The 22730-nt window shown below is 41.3% G+C and overlaps 2 long non-coding RNA genes across 2 annotated transcripts in view; one reads left to right on the top strand and one right to left on the bottom strand.

The window, feature by feature from the left end:
• Positions 1–9960: 9960 nt before the first annotated feature.
• On the top strand, positions 9961–12901 carry LOC142144181 (uncharacterized). The gene is made up of 3 exons (XR_012689668.1): positions 9961–10031; positions 12486–12562; positions 12651–12901. It is a non-coding gene; the product is annotated as an uncharacterized LOC142144181 (long non-coding RNA).
• Positions 11291–22730, bottom strand: part of LOC142144180 (uncharacterized) — a 29839-nt gene continuing 18399 nt past the window's right edge. Inside the window, exons 4-5 of the long non-coding RNA XR_012689667.1 lie at positions 11663–11743; positions 11291–11558 (exon numbers count right to left, since the gene is read on the bottom strand). This is a non-coding gene — a long non-coding RNA (uncharacterized LOC142144180). The remainder of the gene's footprint in view (positions 11559–11662; positions 11744–22730) is intronic.

The following is a 22730-nucleotide window of genomic DNA, read 5'->3' as shown; positions in this document are numbered from 1 at the left end:
CTCAACCATGTGTTCCTGACGCGTTTCTCCGACCCAAACTGGGCGGTTTCATCAGAAAGAGACAGCAATAGGCAAATTGGTCTTTGAAAGCCACGCCGGTACTTTTATTGATTGGGAGCGTGCTCTCAAGGATTTTCATGTCTGATTAGACTTTATATATGCCAAAATAGAATATCTCTTATATAAACTGTATTTTTAAAGTATTTAAAACAGATGAAATATAGTGGTACCAAGAGGTACCTCTACCTTAAATGCTTACTTGCCATTATTCTGCAACTGTAATAATGTCTAGCAATAGTACATTCTAAACTCAACACATATCCACTAACTTAACATGTTATACATACAGTCAGGTCCATAAATATTGGGACATTGACACAATTCTCATATTTTAGGCTCTATACACCACCACAATGGATTTTAAATTAAACTATCAATATGTGCTTTATCTGCAGACTTTCAGCTTTAATTTGAGGGTATTTACATCCAAATCAGGTGAACGGTGTAGGAATTACAACGGTTTCTATATGTGCCTCCCACTTTTTAAGGGACCAAAAGTAATGGGACAGTCAACTCCAAAGCTATTTCATGGACATGTGTGGGCTATTCCCTCATTATTTCATCATCAACTAAGCAGGTAAAAGGTCTGGAGTTGATTCTAGGTGTGACATTTGCATTTGTAATCTGTTGCTGTCGACTCTCAATATGAGATCCAAAGAGCTGTCACTATCAGTGAAGCAAGCCATCATTAGGCTGAAAAATCAAAACAAACCCATCAGAGAGATAGCAAAAACATTAGGTGTGGCCAAATCAACTGTTTGGAACATTCTTAAAAAGAAAGAACGCACCGGAGAGCTCAGCAACACCAAAAGACTCGGAAGACCACAGAAAACAACTGTGGTGGATGACAGAAGAATTTTTTCCCTGGTGAAGAAAAACCCTTTCACAACAGTTGGCCAAATCAAAAACACTCTCCAGGAGGTAGGTGTATATGTTTCAAAGTCAACAATCAAGAGAAGACTTCACAAGAGTGAATATAGAGGGTTCACCACATGATGTAAACCATTTGTGAGCCTCAAAATCAGGAAGACCAGATTAGAGTTTGGCAAACAACATCTAAAAAAGCCATTACAGTTCTGGAACAATATCCTATGGACAGATGAGACCAAGATCAACTTGTACCAGAGTGATGGGAAGAGAAGAGTATGGAGAAGGAAAGGAACTGCTCATGATCCAAAACATACCACCTCATCATTGAAGCATGGTGGTGGTAGTGACATGGCGTGGGCATGTATGGCTGCCAATGGAACTGGTTCCCTTGTATTTATTGATGATGTGACTGCTGACAAAAGCAGCAAGATGAATTCTGAAGTGTTTCGGGCAATATTATCTGCTCATATTCAGTCAAATGCTTCAGAACTCATTGGACGGCGCTTCACAGTGCAGATGGACAATGACCCGAAGCATTCTGCAAAAGCAATCAAAGAGTTTTTAAAGGCTAACAAGTGTAATGTTATGCAATGGCCAAGTCAATCACCTGACCTTAATCCGATTGAGCATGCATTTCACTTAATGAAGACAATACTGAAGGGAAAATGCCCCAAGAACAAGCAGGAACTAAAGACATTTGCAGTAGAGGCCTGGCAGAGCATCACCAGGGATGAAACCCAGTGTTTGGTGATGTCTATGCGTTCCAGACTTCAGGCTGTAATGGATTGCAAAGGATTTGCAACAAAGTATTAAAAAGTGAAAGTTTGATGTAGGATTGTTTAGTTTGTCCCATTACTTTTGGTCCCTTAAAAAGTGGGAGGCACATATAGAAACCGTTGTAATTCCTACACTGTTCACCTGATTTGGATGTAAATTCCCTCAAATTAAAGCTGAAAGTCTGCAGTTAAAGCACATCATGTTTGTTTCATTTCAAATCCATTGTGGTGGTGCATAGAGGCCAAAATATGAGAATTGTGTCGATGTCCCAATAGGAACAGACCCCAATAAGCAGAAAGAGACAAAAACCACTGGAGGAGGAAGAGGAGGTAGAGCTTCAAGGGGCAAGGCCCAAAATAAGAAAACAACCTTAAAAGGGAAAGGTATTTTTAACCTGAGCAACACCACACTTACTTCCGTACAAACAAATATATTAGAGAAAGGCCTCAAATTTGCCCCTCAACAACCCCTGAATAAGTTCGATGTGTATATAAATTTACACAAGTTCGTCCGGAGCTTACCCTAAAGAAGTTTTTTGCCGGGAATGGCAGAACAGTCACACAGGAAGATGCACCTACTCAAGATACTAATTTTGTACATTCTAATTTAAAAGATAAATCTACATTCTACCCACAGTATGTTAAAGGCCCATACATTGCCACCTTCCAGAAATTAGTGGAATCAGATATTGAAAAATTACCCATTAATAGACAGAATCGGAGTAACGACAATCTTAGCAAAACAGAAAGGAAGGCTCTAAAGGACCTTCAAACCAATCGCAGGATAATAATAAAACCAGCAGATAAGGGTGGGGGTATCATCATTCAGGACAAAGAACAGTACTTAGAAGAGCTAAATAGACAGCTCAAAGATAGAATTACGTATGAGCCCCTGAAATCAGACCCCACCAAACTCTACCAAAAAGAATTACTTGACTTTCTCACTCCTGCTTTCCAAAAGGGAATAATTAATAAAGCGGAGTTTGACTACCTTTATGTAAAATTTCCTAGGGTACCAGTTATATATCAATTACCCAAAATCCATAAATCCCTTACCAACCCACCAGGTAGACCCATCGTCTCGGGTATTGGGTTACTTACTACACACATCTCAAGCTACATAGACTCCTTCCTTCAACCATTGGTCTCCACTCAAAAAAGCTATCTTAAGGACACTGGTCAAGCTTTGGAAAAACTTGGGGATATCACCTGGCAGGAAGGCTATATTTTGGTAACCTGCGATGTCACTTCACTATATACTGTCATCGAGCATAGTAGTGGATGTGCCCATGTCTGGGATATACTTACCCGTGAATCCACACTCACTGGAACAGATTGACTTCATCATAGACGCTATCGCGTTTACCCTGAACCACAACTATTTCTGGTCGGAAGGGTCTTTCTACAAATAGGTTCACGTAACAGCCATGGGGGCCAAATTTGCGCCCAGTTACGCAAACCTGTTTGTAGCGGTATGGGAAAATAAAGCTATTTGGAACAATAATCCTTATCTACAATACCTCAAACTTTGGTGTCGTTACATCGATGACATCCTGTTCATATGTACATGAGACACACAAAATCTCACCCTCTTCCTCGAACATATCAACCAGAATAGCCTCAACCTTCAATTTACATCCAGTATTAGTACCAAGTCCATTAATTTCCTAGATCTGCAGATCTTCGCAGAAAACACCAAACTAGAGACCAGAACCTTCTTTAAGGAGGTAGACTCTAATTCATTCATTCCCTTCGACAGTAGCCACCATGTGAACTGGCTACGGAACATCCCCAAGGGGCAATTTATGAGAATTAGGCGCAACTGTTCAAAAACTGAAGATTACAATACTCAGGCCGAAATTTTGAGAAATCGGTTCCTAGAGAGGAACTACGATTCGGTATCTGTAGAGCAAGCCATTTCCGTAGTTAGAGACATAGATAGGGAGCAAATCCTGAACAACAATAAAGACGAAGCACAATTTATTGAGATCCCCTTTATTAACCAATATAGTAAGGATGCTAAAAAGATTGAACATATTGTAAAGAAACACTGGAAGGTTTTATTAGAAGATGACAAACTGAAGGGCCACATCTCTAATAAACCAAGATTTATATACACGAAAGCCCAAAGCTTAAAAACAAAACTAGTTCAAAACACCATTCCACCCAGCATATCCACCACAAACAGCACCTGGCTCAATGAAAACAGAATCGGATTCTATAATTGTAACAGATGTGGAGCATGCAGGGAAAGCAATACCTGTTCAACGAAACCGACTACCCAATTCACATCCCATACGACTGGGGAAATTTTCACTATAGATGACAAGATTACCTGCGATACCACAGGGGTCATCTACCTTCTGCAATGCCCCTGTGGATTACAATACGTAGGCAGAACTAGCAGAAAATTGCACATCCGCATATCCGAGCATCAGAGAAATATACGGAATGGGCTTGACAAACATAGTGTCTCTGATCACTTCGCCAAACACCATTCAAAGGATCCTTCCCTTCTTAAATTTATGGGCTTCAAAAAGGTGAATAAACCTTGGAGAGGGGGGGGATTACATCAAATTTATGTCCAAAGAAGAGTCCAAGCTAATATTCAGCATTAAGACCCTTACACCACATGGTCTAAATATAGACTTTGAACTTAATAATTTCCTCCTCTAATTTAATACTGCTTTCATTACCTATGACCTTTAATCCTTAAAATATAAGAAATATGGGGTAATTTAATTTCAATCAACTAACAACCAATTTATGGACTAAGGAACCGCAATATTGCCGTTTTCCATCACAAGTGACTCTTTATCCTACTCTCAATGATAATAGGATATAAATTAGTGAAATACGGAAAGACACGCTTTATGCGATGTGAAACAAACTCCAGCTCATCTGGTTCTCCCTACACACACGTGGACTATGTTTACATAATCAAGGGAGATCCTATCTCCATTTAGATTGGAGTAAGACAGAACGTGGATTGGTCAATACGGCTGTCCATCATCTGGAGGCCCAGCCCAGGCCACCAACCATTGGACCATTTTTAGGAAGCAATACATTTAAACCCCAGCTGTGGCATTCAACACTTTATCGATCCCTGAAGAAGCTTAGTGCGAAACACGATGGTTTGACCCAGTTCTTGCCCATCACGGGCACCCCATAGCGGAATAGAGACCGCCGCTTTGGGAAGCGAACGGATCCATCACACGCATGCGCATGCGCAACTTAACCAGCACCACGATACCGCCCGCGACTTCCGGATTTGCATTACAGCACTCCAGCGGGATGGCACAAGCGTGTTCATCGCTTCCAGATTTTTTATACCAAGTAGGACTTGGTGAAAGGACACATCAGTCCGTCAGAAGTGAGGGTAAGTCCTCTATCATCCCAGCCTATCTTAGGCGTTCTCCTTTGGAATCCAATGTCGGCTGACAAACTTAACGGAGAATTTATATTTGTCATTTGCACATAGGATTGACTTTGCCACATCTCTGATATTCAGTGGACTGCATTAGCCATATCAGAGAACCGTGGTTTTGTGGCCTAACAAGTTATAAGGATATTCACATTTGTCACGTCTACATATTATTGATTGTGTTGCTATCTCTGTCACCCAGTGGACTCTACCAGCCCTATCAGAGAACCGTATTTCTGTGGCCAACATGGACTTTTCTCGCAACTAGCAATCTGTGCCTGCTTTCATGATACGCAATTTTGCTAATGTACCCTGTTTATTTTAACTTATTATGTCAGTGTGATTCACGCTGAGGGTTGCCACCCACATATACTGCCTATCAATAAATCTGTATATTTATTTTCTATCTGACTTTTTGTTAAACCGCCCAGGGAGTGATATAAATGTATACTTGATGGTGCCATCCATCTATCCCCTCCCGTTATTCACCCACTATCACCTTCATTTCAAGCGCCAGGGAGTTACATTGATCCAATCTCCCAATATTTATGGACCTGACTGTATTTAGCAATAAAATGATGTAAGTGGTCTTATGAGGAAAATAATGACAAGCAAATGTCTCTCCACATCTCTATCACAGAAATTACAAGAGAGTCCCCTATGGACGAACGCAATTAAATATTGACAGTGTGGCACTCGAGCTTGCACTTACCTGAAAGAGTTAACATGGGGTGTAGACCCGACCAATAATGGGGAGGGGAGGGTCTTGTGTATCTGTATAGTATGCTGCACTACCTGGTTTGAGTCACTCTGCTGGCACAATCCCGCCCACCCACGCCAAGTTAAGTAAGTTATCAAGGCTAGTGTTTTTTTGGTCAAAACCATAGGGCTTAGATACAGGTAGTGAGGAAGAAGGCACTGCGATCAGCGGCTGATATATACGGCTCTATCGTGATTGGCCGCAGGTATCTGTCCCCTTTCGATGCAACAGTAACTCTTGTCCCTTCCGTGGGGAGGAGCCTCGCCTGGTTCAGTGAGGGAGGGTGAGTGAGTAGTGAGGTGAGTGCAGTTTACTCTGATGCCAGGTTAGGGCCAGCCAAGCAGTTGGGGTCATGAGACGAGTGGGTGGACTTAAGGCGGTACGCCATGTCCACGCTTGGTTACGGGTATCAGCTGGAGCTGATCCGCAGTGCTCTTTCTCCGCTACCAAGATAATTAGGTTATAATAAAATACTTTAGTTTGCCACTTTACCCAGGTCTCTGTGTCTTTACTTTATATAAGTTGGTTATCTCATGTAAGGTATGGTGAAGGTGATGAAGGGCATACAGGGTGAACTATTTACAGGTGACTATGGCAGAAAAGGTTCCAGAAAAAAGTCACTGGTGTCAGTTTTCCTTAGCTTTGTCAAACATAAATCTCTTTAAATGGTGACACTCTGTGGTATCCCTCACTTTTCTAATAAGCACAATCTCTGGCTGTCTTTATTCCTGAGAAATATGACTTGAAGAAGTTAGGCTTGTACACAATTTCCTCCTTGTCTCTTTCTATTACGCAGGCCTAGTCCTGCAGTGAGCTATCACTCCTCTGTATACTTGCCTACTTTCAGGCAGTGCAGTCCGGGAGAGGGGCGTGACTAGAGGGCGGGAGGGGCGGAAATGCCGTTTTGTCGGGGAGGACGGGCCAAATTGACGTGATTCATCGTGAATCGCGTTATTTTGTGCAGGGAATTGCATGATGTGGGAGACTTGACTGCTCTCCCAGGAGTCCGGGAGACCGGACATTCCGGAAGAGTTGGCAAGAATACTCCTCTGTACTTCACTACGATGAATGTCACTTATCTGAGGTAAATTTTGTTGTTTAGTGCAGATGTTCACAATATATCTCAGTCTGTGATCCCTAACTATCTTTACCTATCAATACCCCTGATAGTTTATCACAGTTCTGCAAAGGGGTCTACAAATTATCTTTGGGCCTTCCCACCATGTCCCTATCTACCTAATAACAAGATTCACAATACATAGTCCCATCCAATAATAAATAAACAAGAGTTACTTATCCATTTAGATTCTGTTTTCTCCTCAGACCTCTCACAGGAAATGTCAGCTGTTTCTCTCATGGGACAGGGTTGACAGGTCTGATGGGCTCTTCCTCCTGTCAGAGCTAATACTCTTCTGTTCCTCCCGGGTGTTTCCTCCTGGGCTCATTTTCTTCAGAGACTCACAGGGGCGTATTCAATTGTCGGCGGAAACGCCAAAAATCCCGCGTAATAACGGTAATCGTGTGCGGAAAAACAGTTAATACGGTAATTTACGCTGGATTTCAGCTCGCAGCTCCCTGAGCCGTGAGCTGAAATCCAGCTACATTTTACCGTATTAACTGTACTCGTTTTAACGCCGCGGGACTTCTAAAGAATTGAATATGCCCCACAGTGTTTTTTCCGCTGACAACATGACAGACTCACAGGTTTATCCACTGATAGGGACCAACTGCCACACTGAAAGTGCCAGTTTAAAGTCATTCCTCTCACCTGTCACTTTTCCCTCGCTCCCTTGGTCTTTACCAACTGAGCATAATTTTCATGTTGAATTTCCTGTTTTTCAACTCCAAGGCTCATGCTACATTGTCCAAACGTGTATGTGGATTAATCTCTGCTGTATAGCATGTTTTTTAAACACTGATTTTGTTGAAGGTACCAATAAATATAAGCTTAATTTTATCGATAACTTACATTTTTATTCCTGTGAGTGGTTGTGTAGGTAGGACCCCAGTGCACTGCTTCGCTCGAGAAACTTTAATGATTTTAAGACTGCTCTGCTGAGTGCTTGCCATGATGGAGAGGCATCAACACTGTAGACGCCAATGGCAGCAGCAGAGCATCTTTACTGCTCATGTGTAAGCCTCTTTATGATGTCTGACAATGAGGTGATATGCTGGCTCAGGCTCCCACCACATGTCATCCTGGAAACTGTGATCATTGGAGCCTGTGATTGGCATCCGTACAGCTGCACCTCCTCTGATTAAAATGTTAGCAGCGTTGCATTTCTGTATAATTCACCCAGTGGTGGATTGGAAACTTAAAGTGGCCCTGGAATTTTTTTTGAATTTCGCCTCATGTTGGCGAGACCAAAAAAACTGTAGGTGGACCAACATAAAGTAGGTGGAAGTAGTACATTTTAGCCATAGCCATAACGGTGGTAAGCTGGGACAATGCCTGGGATGGTGATAACAGAACAGGTATTGCGATGGTACAAGTACTGCCGAGATACTTGTTAATTGGGCTTCCACATGGAAAGGCAATCTTTTCGATGGCAGGGTTTACCGCCGGCAATAGCAGCATTATTCCCGGCAGTAACCCTTTGAAGCAAGAAAAAGCCCTATTGATTTATTAAATGGCTTTTGCCCTTTAATAAATGAATTCCCCTATTGCATGCAAAATCTCCAATAAGGAATCCCTGACCAGAAGTGTCTGAGAACCCCCATTAACACATGTACTACTAGGGTTTTGAGCATGGTGAATAAGAACCATGGCCATCTTAACAACATTATGGGCCCCCGGGCAAAGCAGTGCACCGGGGCCCCTAGATATAGATATAGATATAGATATATAGATGTATACATATACAGATATAGATATAGATATATAGAGATAGAGATAGATAGATGTACTTGCTCAGTGACCCTTGTAGGTTTTTTTTGCAGTTTTTTTTCTTTTGCAGGATTATTTATTCTCATTAAGAGCCGTGCCTATGGGGCCCCCTTGCCCGTAGGGCCCCCGGGTAGCTGCCCATCATGCCCAATGGAAAAGATGGCCCTGATAAGAACTATAACATAACAAAAGTTTAGTATTGAGAAACTTAGCAAAACTTATTAAAATAAATTGTTCTTACCTGCCATCCTTAAGTTCATGTAGCGTTGGACACGGTTGTGCTTCTTCTCATCCACATAATTTTTGATCGGTAGCCACCAGCACTGGTTCTGCCTGCCAGCCTCCAACAGAAATGGAGGAAGGAAAGGCATGAATAGGGGAGAAGTGGAAGATGAGGGGGAAAAGTTGTGGTGCAAGTGTGTTGTGGGGGCAGATGGGAGAAAAATGGGGAGGAGCATAATTTGGAGACATACAACAATTAGGGGGACCTGGTAGAGAGAAACACACATGGGAGTGAAAAGTCTCAGCCAATGGAGAAAGCCTCTGGGAGGAAGCGGAGGAGGATGGGGAAGACACACAAACACACACCAATAGGCAGTGTTGCCTGTCTAAATGGGTTCATACTGCCTCTGTAAAGCAACAGACAGCACGTGGTGGAGCCTACAAATATTCTGGGACAAATGATTGCATTTGGGACCAGACCAGCCAGCCCTGCCACAAGCAGCCTCATAATGTTATGGGGGGGGCATCGGTCTACTGGAAAATCACCTGGTAAAGTCTATGGCCAATCCCCCCCAGATGTGTACTGCAGGCATTCCTGTCACAAATCAGCCAATTTATAAATTTACCATTGGATGAGGAAATCCTGTTTGCAAATAAAGCAGCAGTTTTATAACATTGCTAATTTTCCGCACGTTATAGAGGCTGTGGCTGCTACACACATAGCCCTTGTAACTGGGGTAAAATGAGTACATGCATCGGAACAGTAATTTGGCTGTTATTAAATTGACCATCATCATCACCTATTTATATATAGTCTCTCTCAGTCTGTGTATCTTGGGGAATTTAGACTGTAAGCTCCAATTGGGCAGGGACTGATGTGAGTGAGTTCTATGCACAGTGCTGCGGAATTAGTGGCGCTATATAAATAGCTAATGATGTTGATGTCTCTCCTTATCAATAGCTTCTGTGCCAATTTTCCAGGCAGTACATATGTTGCATAAATCATGAGGCAAAGGTAAACTGCGAGGCAAGGTAAGGATGCATGACTATTATGTAAGTGTGTACTAATTCACCTAGTTCATGTTGTCTGTGTTATGTTTGTGGCTCTAATGAAGATGGTGATTAAACTACATAGAGGCTCATTGTTCTAACACTTAACCATGTATGGGAGCATTTTGACCATCCATAACAATATGAACCCTAACAGTAAATGTTTTCCCTCACGTCTTACCTGTTCATTACTGACTCGGAACATTTCAGAATTACACATAAGAGATCCTATCTACTCCCTGCACATGTAAGCACAGCAAGCAGTTGCATGTCTGTAATATTGTTGTTACTTCTTTAGCCCAACTGTCAAAAGTTAATTACTCAAGCAAAGACTTGTATACTTTAGCATGCTGCATGCAAAGATAGAATGCATGCTGCATGCAAAGATAATCTTGACACATTTCGCTTATTAAAGATTGATCACTTGTATTGCCAAATACTTTCAAACATATAAACACCATGTTACATAAGTTCAAAGTGAATTTCACAATTGTGTTCTCTTGCTCAAAACAGAGTAAAGATTGCACCCCATGTACATTGTTATAGTATGTGGAAAGACCATATTTTGAGATGCTTTACAACCATCCATGTTAATGACAATTTCTACACTTAGGATAGTATGTAAACTAGCATTGCTCCTTTGTCTCTAAATGTTATTCTTGTAATTACAGAAGACAATGCTTATGCTGCCCTCCTCACTCCTCTGTTGTACACAGCCACAGAGTAAAGCTGGGTACACACTACAGGGTTTTTGTCCAATAATCGACTCAACCAGCCAACATACGACTGCTTGTTCAAAAGCCGCGTCAGTGTGTGTAGTGACACGATGGTCGAAAGTCTGCCCAAATGGACGATTGTCGCCTCATTTGGTTAGTCGTACCGTTCAATATTTTCATTCCAATCTCCTTTCCGTTGTGTAGTGTATACATTTCTGACCGATCCACGACAATCCTCCGATACTTCCCCGACCTGGGGGGTGTGTATGTAAATTTGTGATGCCTGTGCCAGTCCCACATGGTGCGGTATCCGCACATCACTGATTTGGGTTTTGTATACATGTGTATTGCACCTGTCTGGTTGCAGACCATTACACGTGTGTTATTACCCTTTGCATCTATATTGGGAACCTATTCATATTTACCCTTTATAAACTTATACCTTTATAAACTATTAAACTTATAAAGTCATATTAACCTTTATTAACTAATATTTGTAAAATACCCAGAATAAACCACACAGTGTTAATGCAACAGTTTTATTGCAGGAGAAAGTACAACAAATTTTATTGCAGAAAATGACAAGTGAAAAAAATAGTATTACACTTTAAAGGTGCTAGTGGTTTGTGGCAGAACTGTTCCAAACAGCTTACACATTTCAACAAAAGTATTTTCAAGATTTTTAATTTTTTTCTTGATGACGGTTATATTCCCTTTCAGTTCTTTAAAATAATCCTGGAGCTTTAGAACGTTTTTTCACCCTCAGAACTTTAATCAAATATGACGATGTTATCTAGGAAACAAGAAAATAAAAGATGTTCACCATTAAACTTCTATAACTGTAATAAAGTTAATAAAAGTTTTAATCCAACACCAGAAATAGTCTCATTTGCTCACCTTGCACACTGCTCGAGATCAGTTTGTGTTGTGGTCCCTCTGGCACAATCACAACAATAGCGGGCTTAACCTCCATAGATTCTGGAAAACATTTTGGTTATTATAATGGTACAGGTATGTGCCCAAAGCATTTAGTTGTCTGCACATGTTCATTGAAATACTTTTGTTTATAACTTCTTTCATATCTTGGTATTCAACATCAATTTTTTTTATAACAGGTGTTACATTAGTGGTATCAGTGGTATCTAACCAGGCCTTTTGCCATTAATTCTTCGTTTTGACAAAAAAAAAATCTGTGTTACAAATCAGGCGTTTGCATTGCTTCATGTGAAACTGGAATGAACTACATTAAGTCCTTCAAACAGGTACACTACACATGCTACTCCCTTTTTTTAATGTTTCTAGGAATTCGCTCCAGTCTCATTTCCTATCTATTTTTAAGGTCCGACCACCTCTTCTAGGGCCTGATTCATTAAGGAACTTAAATTAATAAATTTCTTATTTAAGTCTCCTGGACAAAACCATATTAAAATGCAAGGGGAGAAAATTAGTTTTCTATTTTACACATAAGTTAAATACTGTCTGTATTTTTCATGTAGCACAAAAATATCAACTTTAAATTTCAGTGTACAAATAAGCTATCAAGTATTTGTGTGCTATATGAAAAAACTCATTTTCACCCCTTGCATTTTAACATGGTTTTGTCCAGGAGACTTGGAATGTATTTCTTTTCTTTCCAAGTTTTTCCTTCAGTAATCACAGTAGTTTTTGCATTATCAGTTCCTTTCTAATATTAACTTTTCTGTACTTTCGCTTTTGACAGTCATAGTCGTACTGGTCCAGTACTTTTACCATCATCTCCACCTCTCTTGGGCTCATTGACTTTCGTTCACATATATGGTAAGTTCTTTCTGATAGGTACATACATGTGTACTTGCATTGCTTAATTGTACACCACAGATGTAAAATATGTTTATTTTTATTATAGCCAAACAGAACACAATGGCACAAAAATAAATGCTGAAGGATTTTTTGAGACCTGCAGGGCTCACCCATGTTTGTATAAAGAACAAAGGTGCGAGAGAAGAAAACATGTATTGTAAGGGCACTATGTGATTATTAGAATTTTATTAAAACATACATTTTATTAATTCATTTAAAAATACTCTGTTTTGGTCCCAAAAGTGAAACCTGTGTACCACTAGTAGCGAAATATACAAAAAAGAAAAAGAAAATAAATAAAGTGTGTAAAATAACAAAAATAATTCTAAAATGGCAGAACAACTGCCAAGCCTCGCTGTGTTATAATTATTAGTTCACTAATATCCTACTTGTATAATAATTATATATGAATCCTATTATAATATGAAACCTCTTGCTGCAAAATTAATTAAATATACAGGTTTACTAAAAACCTGTTAAAGGTTCCAAACATTTAGATACAAAGACATGATGACCTATATTAAGTCATTCAAGATAGATGGAGGATGTCAATTTCACGGGGTCACTGAGTATGGGTTGCAATCAACTATTCCTAATATAATATTTTTTCTCAATTAGTATTATTTCAAAGAGTATACTGTGAAACTCCTGTCTCATCCTTTGATTTTAATAGATAAACAGTCCCCCTTATGGCACTTAGTTATAAAAGTGAAGATTAGTTTATCAGTACTGATATGCTAAGTATCGTTAGCCAATTGTTATGGCCACCAGTGCGGCATAAACTCATAGAATAGGTAGAAAAGGTCTTCACCTTTAGCAGCCGCCTTTCACGTAGAGACTGGTTATGCTCAAAGGTACTCAGATGCCCCCAGGTCTTATGCTCAGAGTAGTATGAGTTTATGCTTACACGGCAGTGCACAGGTACAGGAGATAGCACACGGTGTAGCGGCAGGCCAGAGTTCAGCGGACTGGACAGGGCACCAGAGAGGATGTCAGGTACAGGCAACAGGGTCAAGGTCACAGGCACAGGTTCAGAATCCAGTAACAGGCAAAGGTCATACACGGGTAATTAATCTCAAATTCAACACAAACAATAGATAGGAGCAGGCAGCAATACTGGAGACAGGACGCTATAACCGGCAGTGAGGCTCAGTCCTCATTGCCTTACATAGTGCAGATGACCAATCAGGAACAGGCCCTGTAAGTGTTCCCAGCACTTGCCTAATTAATTACTGGCACTAGCAGCCAATGACATGAAGTGCGCCCAGCAGATTTTTAAAGCTTATCAACCATAATTAGCTGAGTCTGTACAGCCCTGCGTGCGCGCGCCCGGCTGCTTGACAACTGACCGGACGCGGCGGCAAGGAGCCCAATGCGTCCCGGTTGTTGCCCAGGCAGGAGCAGCATGTGAGTAATCTTATTAGCTAACACAGCGAGGCAAATCTCCTTAAATGGGTGTTCTCTGGGTGCTCCCTCTGGATGAGAGGGGTTACTAGTTGGAGCAGTTCCTGAAAAGTGGCATCATTTATGCAATGGAAATTCTTAAAGTCATCTGGGTTGTTGTCCCGTATCTCCTGTAGCAGGGGCATATTATAGAATTTGTCTCTCCTCTTGAACCAGTCTTTGCTCCAACAAGATCTATTCTTTCTCCTTATTTCTCTTTAGTACCGTACCTGCAGTCTTCTTGCCACAGCCAGCAGGAAAAGTGCAGTTGCTTTTTCTTCTTCTACTGTATCCATTGTAGGTTAAAAATAGGAATGACTGAGGAGACAGTGTTGCCTTCTCTTTTTATGCGGGTGTTAACTATAGTGAAAGTTCTGCCCCTTTATGCTAAAGTCTTTGGTATATCGTTACATGCACCGCAAACGTTGCTTCAGTGTGTACGAAACTAAAATCATTGCTCAAGATAACATGGCTGTAAAAAGTTGCTAACGGGACGGCCTCTCTTCCTTTTATCATCTAAAACAAGGCTAGTGTGTATGCAGTCCATCGATCGCATGTAAAATCGATCGGCATAAAAAGCTGATCGAAAATTCTGTAGTGTGTACCCAGCTTAAGAATTGCCATATAATTTGGTGCATACCTGTACCAGATCGGTTATAGAAAGAGCATTTGGACTTCTGAGGAGGCGTTTTTTGATGCCTGGACCGGTCTGCTGGGGCCTTTATGTATGCGCCAAAAATTGTATGTTAAGCTATTTTGCACAACATCGCAATTCAGAAGGGGTAGCTCTGGAGGAGAACGATGTTGTAATGAAGGAGAAGTTGGAGTCTGACCCTGATCCTGCGATTCTGGAAAGTGGCCAGAAGGTCAGGGATCTTGTTATCCAGCTCTACTTCACTTGTAAGTATACCATAGTATAAAATATGAATAAAACTTATGAAACACTATTAGCGCTCTAAGATATACAAGCAGTCAGAACAGTTTCAACACACATCTAGAAATCAAACATAATAAAAAAAATAGGGTTTTTAGATTTAGTTCAGCACTAATCTTACCTTAAAATTAGTGGTGTGCACTGGCCACTTTTAGTGTTTTGTGTTTTGGGTTCTGATTAGCTTGAGGTTTTGGGTTCTGATTTGTTTTGCCAAAACACCTGATGAAAGGTTTTGGTTCTGATTTAGGGTTTTGGGTTCTGACTTATTTTTAAAAAAGCATAAAAAGCACTAAAATCCAGTTTGGTTTTTTTTTTTACACTCCTACGCTATTATTAACCTCAATAACATTCATTTACACTAATTTCCAGTCTATTCTGAAAACCTCACACCTCACAATATTGTTTTTAGTCCAAAACGTTGCACCGAGGTAGCTTTCTGGACTGCGTAGTGGAGTGGCATCGGTACCCAATTTGGTACCGGGGCCACAATACCTCCTCCAACTGGTCTCAATTCCACTGCACAGATGTCTGCTCCTACCTCCTCCAACTGGTCTAAATTCCACTGCACAGATGGCGGACACCGGAAGGACGTCTAACACCAACATAGCTGTTAAGGCCGCAGTTCCTCTTTTTTGGGACTGCACAAACAATTAACATAGTAATAGAAATGGCAGTTCCTCTTTTTTGGAACTATAAAAACAAAGAACATAGTAATAGAAATGGCAGTTCCTCTTTTTTGGAACTACAGAAATAAAGAACGTAGTAATAGAAATGGCAGTTCCTCTTTTTTGGAACTATAAAAACAAAGAACATAGTAATAGAAATGGCAGTTCCTCTTTTTTGGAACTACAGAAATAAAGAACGTAGCAATAGAAATGGCAGTTCCTCTTTTTTGGAATTATAAAAACAAAGAACATAGTAATAGATATGGCAGTTCCTATTTTTTGGAACTGCAGAAACAAAGAATGTAGTAATAGAAATGGCAGTTCCTCTTTTTTGGAACTATAAAAACAAAGAACATAGTAATAGAAATGGCAGTTCCTCTTTTTTGGAACTACAGAAACAAAGAACGTAGTAATAGAAATGGCAGTTCCTCTTTTTTGGAACTATAAAAACAAAGAACATAGTAATAGAAATGGCAGTTCCTCTTTTTTGGAACTACAGAAACAAAGAACGTAGTAATAGAAATGGCAGTTCCTCTTTTTTGGAACTATAAAAACAAAGAACATAGTAATAGAAATGGCAGTTCCTCTTTTTTGGAACTACAGAAATAATGAACGTAGTAATAGAAATGGCAGGTCCTCTTTTTTTGGACTGCAAGAATATATTGCTCTATAATATTTTTCATACTTTTTCAATTATTTTTTTATATTTTTTTAATCTTTTTTTTTTAATATTTTTTAGAGAATTTTTTTTTTAAAAGATTTTTGGCTGATTAACAAATTGCTATGGACTTATCAGAAACAAATACAGGACAAAAGCACCACTGGACTCAGCAGCACAGACACTGGCCAAAGCACCACTGGAATCAGCAGGACAGAGCACTGGAAAAAGTACTACTGCACTCAGCAGGACAAAGCACCACTTGACTAAATAAATCAGCAGGACAGAGCACTGGACAAAGTACTAATGCACTCAGCAGGACAAAGCACCACTTTAGTAAAGTTATCAGCAGGACAGAGCACATCAACCTCCCTCTTCACTAACCACAGGGAGAATAAAGATGGCGGCCGCGAGCGGGGCATTTATTAGATCCGAGTCTCGCGAGATCCGACGCGAGACTTGGATGTCATAGCCTCGGTTTGGCTTCATTTGGCGCCCATAAGTTCCCGAACAGTGCTCGGATCCCGTTAGATCCGCACTGTTCGGGTGGGCTCGGATTAGCGAAATCCAAGCCCGCTCATCTTTACTTAAAATACAAATATTTCAAATTCAAATGTGATATACACTTACTACAATATGTACTGAAATCTTCAATCATAATTCCACCAAATATGGAAGAGAAAAAAGCAAAAGACAAAACATAGCGAAAAAGCGTATGACAAAAAATGACAATCCTATCTAAATAATAACATTTAATAATCAAAATAGAACAAGTAGAGAAATCCTTGTGAAATCAAGGCTTACTGGAGTTTTTTTTTTCTCTTATTAGCCTTTATAACTTGTGCAAGTGAGGAATATCTAATTTAACGGTAGCGCTCTTATGGTCACACTTACTACAGTCATGGCCAAAAGTTTTGAGAATGACACAAATATTATTTTTCATAAAGTGTGCTGCCTTAGTTTTTATGATGGCAATTTGCATATACTCCAGAATGTCATGAAGAGTGATCAGATGAATTGCAATTAATTTCAAAGACCCTCTTTGCCATGACAATGAACTTTATCCCAAAAACCACATTTCCACTGCATTTCAGCTCTGCCACAAAGGACCAGTGATTCTCTTGTTAACACAGGTGAGAGTGTTGACAAGGACAGGGCTGGAGATCACTCTGTCAAGCTGATTGAGTTAGAATAACAGACTGAAAGCTTTAAAAAGAGGGTGGCGCTTGAAATCATTGTTCTTCCTCTATTAACCATGGTTATCTGTAAGAAAACACGTGCAGTCATCATTGCTTTGCACAAAAAGGGCTTCACAGGCAAGGATGTTGCTGCTAGTAATATTGCACCTAAATTAACCATTTATTCAAGGAGAGAGGTTCAATAGTTGTAAAGAAGACTTCAGGGCACCCAAGAAAGTCCAGCAAGCGTCAGGATTGTCTCCTAAAGTTGATTCAGCTTTAGGATCGGGGCACCAACAGTGCAGAGCTTGCTCAGGAATGGTAGCAGGCAGGTGTGAGTGCATCTGCACGCACAGTGAGGCAAAGACTTTTGGAGGATGGCCTGGTGTCAAGAAGGCCAGCAAAGAAGCTGCCACGGTTGGCTTACTGGAAATAGATGAACATTGCTAGGCCCACCCACGGGCGCGGAGTCTAACAGGCAGGTGGTTTTCACCAGGAACCCCCGCAAGGAGGTATGATCTTAGCAGCACCAAACCTGCAGATCGCGTGAGTGAGTGAACAGCAGAACGATGTGGTGGAGCCAGGTGTAGCGGGTAGAGATGAGGGAACCCACAGGTAAGTGGTATAGATACAGGAACAACAATAATATATGATGTTGGTCCACAGCCAATGAGTCACTAGGAGAATAGGTGCTCTGCAGAGTAACAATGAGAGAACAGGAGCTGTCACAATGGTGTACTCAGGAGTAGATAGTAGAGATACTGGAACAGCGGAAGTTCAACACTAGACATAAGCTGAGAGCACACTGAAAAATCGGAGGTAACTCAGGACAACAGCTAATGAGTCATAGATGTAGCAGCGGCTCTGGCAGGCAGCAGTGAGAGAACAGAGGCTGTCACGATGAAGTACTTTGGAGATGGTTATGAAAGTACTGAAACAGCGATATATCAACATGGCCAAAGACTGAAAGCAGACTGGAGTAGCGGAGGTAACTCGTAGTAACAGCTGATGAGTCACAGATGTAGTAGCGGCTCTGAGTGGTACCGGAGCTGTCACAATAAAGTACACTGGAGATGGTAAGAGAGGTACTGGAGCAGCGATGGTTCAACACAGGGCATGAACTGAGAGCAGGCTGGAATAGCGGAGGAAACTCGGAATAACAGCTGATGAGTCACAGGTGTAGCAGCAGCTCTGAGTGGAAGTGATGAGAGAACCGGAGCTGTCACGATGAAGTACACTGGAGATGGTAAGAGAGGTACTGGAGCAGCAATGGTTTCACACAGGCCACGAACTGAGAGCAGGCTGGAATACACGCAAACCACAAAGAGAACAGGAACCAGAACCACAGGCTGCAGGAAGTGAGCTTGAAGAACAGGCATCAGACAGGTGAATCCAGGAGGTTTAAATAGTGCTCCAGAAATGCTTAGCCAATGAAAAGAGGGAGGAGGCCCTGAAGTGCAATAGACTTGCACCTGCGCAGATCTGATAATAGCTGAATGAATGAATGAATGAAAAGTGTGTGACGTTGAAGCATGACAGTTTCCAGATCAATGGAATGCAGGTAACGAGACAGGTACTTATTTGCGGGACCGGAGCGTTACAGAAGCTACTTCTCTCCAGGAAAAACATCAGACAGACTGATATTCTGCACAAGGTACAGGGATTAGACTGCTGAGGACTGGGGGTAAAGTCATTTTCTGTGATGAATCCCATTTCAGACTGTATGGGACATCTGGAAAACCTTTTCCGGAGAAGGAAAGGTGAGTGCTACAATCAGTCCTGTGTCAAGCCAACAGTAAAGCATCCTGAGACCATTCATGTGTGGGGTTGTTTCTCAGCCAAGGCAGTGGGCTCACTCACAATTTTGCCTAAGAAAACAGCATGAATAAAGAATGGTACCAAAACATCCTCAAAGTGCAACTTCTCCCAACCATCCAAGAACAGTTTGGTGATGAACAATGCCTTTTCCAGCATGATGGAGCACCTTGCCATAAGGGAAAAGTGATAACTAAGTGGATTGGGAATCAAAGCATCAAAATTTTGGGTTCATGGCCAGGAAACTCCCCAGACCTTAATCCCATTGAGAACTTGTGGTCAATCCTTAAGAGGCAGGTGGACAAACAATTACTCACAAGTTCTGACAAACTCTTAGCATTGAGTAGACAAGAATAGGCAGCCATCAGTCAGTATGTGGCCCAGATGTTTATTGACAGCATGCCAGTGAGAATTGCAGAGGGTCAACACTGCAAATATTGACTCTTTGCATAAACTTAATGTAATTGTCAATAAAAGCCTTTGACACTTATGAAATGCAAGTAATTTTTCTTCAGTATACCATAGCAACATCTGAGAAAAAAGTCTAAAAACACTGATGCAGCAAACATTGTAAAAACAAATACTTATGTCATTCTCATAACTTTTGGCCATGATTGTAGAAAATACATTGAAAGAGAGCCCATAGTGATTTCTTTATATAGTTTTCTCAAAGAGGTTGCATCACAGGTGCTACTTCTCAGGTTTATATTCTATATTATATCCCAAAAAATAAGAAGAAACAGAAAAACCTAGTGTAATATTATTTATCTTAAAAGCTTTTTTATTACATTGAAAAAATGCGCTCACATAAACTATACTTAAAACATCTAAAATAAATGTAGGTATACAGAGACACTCCTACCAACAAGAAGAATCATATGGGCAGCATATAAGCAAATTTCAGATGTTATTTTCCCGGGATTCTTGCCTTACAGATGCCATATTGGTTTCTCCAAGTTCTTACAATACTGGAAGAGAGTCCTTCATTCCTCACACTGTAGTCTACAACCAGCGTGCTTTGACTGTCAAAGACCAGTCTTTTTCAAGGTATATAAAACAAAGTGTGTTGGGTCATTATTTAAACCATAGCCCGCCAATCAGAAAATATGGGAGGAGTCACCTAGTTTTCAATAAAAAATTGTAGAATTTTTTTTCCAGAAGTTCCCGAAAGAATAAGTCTTAAAAAGAGCATTTTCTTAAATCCATTTGGAAATATATATAACATCAAACAATATCATACTATAACACAGTCATCAGTTTTAATATTTATCCAAAACTGGAAGTGACGTATCACACTTCAATGTTTATTCTTTACTGATCTTAAGAAAGTAGAGAAAGAGATTATAAAACAAACAATTAAGGTAAATTAACTCTGTCCTTGAACCATTGATGAAACTCTTTTTTAAATAACTGGACATGACGTGACAGAATCTCCGTTACTTGCGGTTTCACAATCACAAACGTTAGACAATATATTTAAAGACCAAAATATACACAAAATTGTTACATACAAGGAAGTTTAAGTAAATAGAACCCCAATGGGAAGCCCCGCCCAACAGATTCCACAATCTTTTTATTCACAACAAATGCACCACAGCAGTCACACTGTCACGGGCACTAGGAGTCTTTACCCAGGGATCACCAGGTGATAGGCCTACCAGAGCAGTATAGGTGGTAATATGGTACTCTGGTAGCAGGGTGATCACGGAACAGGAAATAGTGGATGATGAGATGCTCAGGAAAGTCTATGACTAGCAGCACTGGCAATATGATGGTAATAATACACGAGGAACTGTATGGACAAAGGACACGTGAAGGTAGTCAGTGGTCTGCGGTAGCCAGTTGTACCACTGCTATAGTGAGGAGGAATGTCCAACAGAAACGAGGAGGTGATGAGAGTCAGCGGTCTGCGGATAGCAAGTTGTACCGCTGTCAGAGTGAAGGAATGGAATCCAAGTGGAGGTATCCGGGGAGTCAGTGGTCTGCGTTAGCAAGTTGTACCACTGCTATGTGAGAGGATACTGGAACAGGTGAAACTGGAAACAGGGGTCAGTGGTCTGCCACTAGCAAGTTGTACCACTGAATATATATGTGAGGAGGTGCACGGGGAGAGACTGCAACACGAGATATACACGGGCACCTTAACTTTGATCCACAGAAATATGCACAATATATATGTATATATGACTGAACAGCACTGCCAATATAGAAAGTCTCTTGAAGTAATCCAGCACGAGATAACACAGTCAATGATGGCAATAGACTCAGCGGATAGCAAACTCCAGAGGAGAACCAACACAGTCCAGCAAGGTATGCAATACACAGCACAGTCAATGAGAAGTATGCATACCGTGGTTCAGAAGCAGGCAGTCAGACAGGAGTGCAGAGATACCTGAACGGCAGGAGGCCGGCAGGGTGCAAAGTCCCTGGATGGGTGAAGCGGTGGTCTAGTAGGTGCAGCGCACAGGTAGGTAGACCAGCAGGGAACACAGGAAAGCGTGGAGAGCGGATCAGCAGTAGATGGATGAGTAGCGCTGAGGAGTAGCAGCAGCGGGTCTCTGCGGAAACACGGAGGTAGCCAATAGCAACCAGCAGGTGCAGTAACGATGGGACACGGGAGAGCAGAGTTGAACTGGAACTGTTGATCACGGAGAGTAGCGGGTAGCAATAGTGGCAGCAGTCTCAAGGAAACACGGGAGAGTTGACAAGAACTGAAGACTGAAGCGCACAGAGGCAGCGGATAGGAATCAGCCAAACAGTCACGATGAAACACAGACGGGTTGCAGGTTGAAGACTGTAGTGCACGGAGGCAGCGGATAGGAATCAGCTAACAGTCACGATGATGAAACACAGACGAGTTGCAGGTTGAAGACTGTAGTGCACGGTGGCAGCGGATAGGAATCAGCTAACAGTCACGATGATGAAACACAGACGAGTTGCAGGTTGAAGACTGTAGTGCACGGAGGCAGCGGATAGGAATCAGCTAACAGTCACGATGATGAAACACCGACGAGTTGCAGGTTGAAGACTGTAGTGCACGGAGGCAGCGGATAGGAATCAGCTAACAGTCACGATGATGAACAGGTGAGTGGATGTGGATGGAAGACTGTAGTGCACGGAGGCAGCGGATAGGCATCAGCTAACAGTCCCAATAATACATGGTAGAGTTGAAGTGGTTAGAAGACTGTAGTGCACGGAGGCAGCGGATAGGAATCAGCTCACAGTCACGATGATACACAGAGGGGTAGCTGTGGTATGGGAACCACAGTAGTAGAAGTGGTTTGGAAACCACAGAGGTAGAAGTGGTTTGGAAACCACAGGAATCAGCTGGGCTGAATAAACGAGGAAACACAGGAACACCTTCAGAGACTCATGGGGAATGAGACTCCAAGATCAGGCAACGTGGTGTTGACCACAGGTGCTTAATATAGGG

This window comes from Mixophyes fleayi, chromosome 3 (assembly GCF_038048845.1).
Source record: "Mixophyes fleayi isolate aMixFle1 chromosome 3, aMixFle1.hap1, whole genome shotgun sequence".
In the NCBI taxonomy this organism is placed as follows: domain Eukaryota; kingdom Metazoa; phylum Chordata; class Amphibia; order Anura; family Limnodynastidae; genus Mixophyes; species Mixophyes fleayi.
Note: the sequence above shows the minus strand (reverse complement) of the source record. Positions and strands in the feature narration are given on the sequence as shown.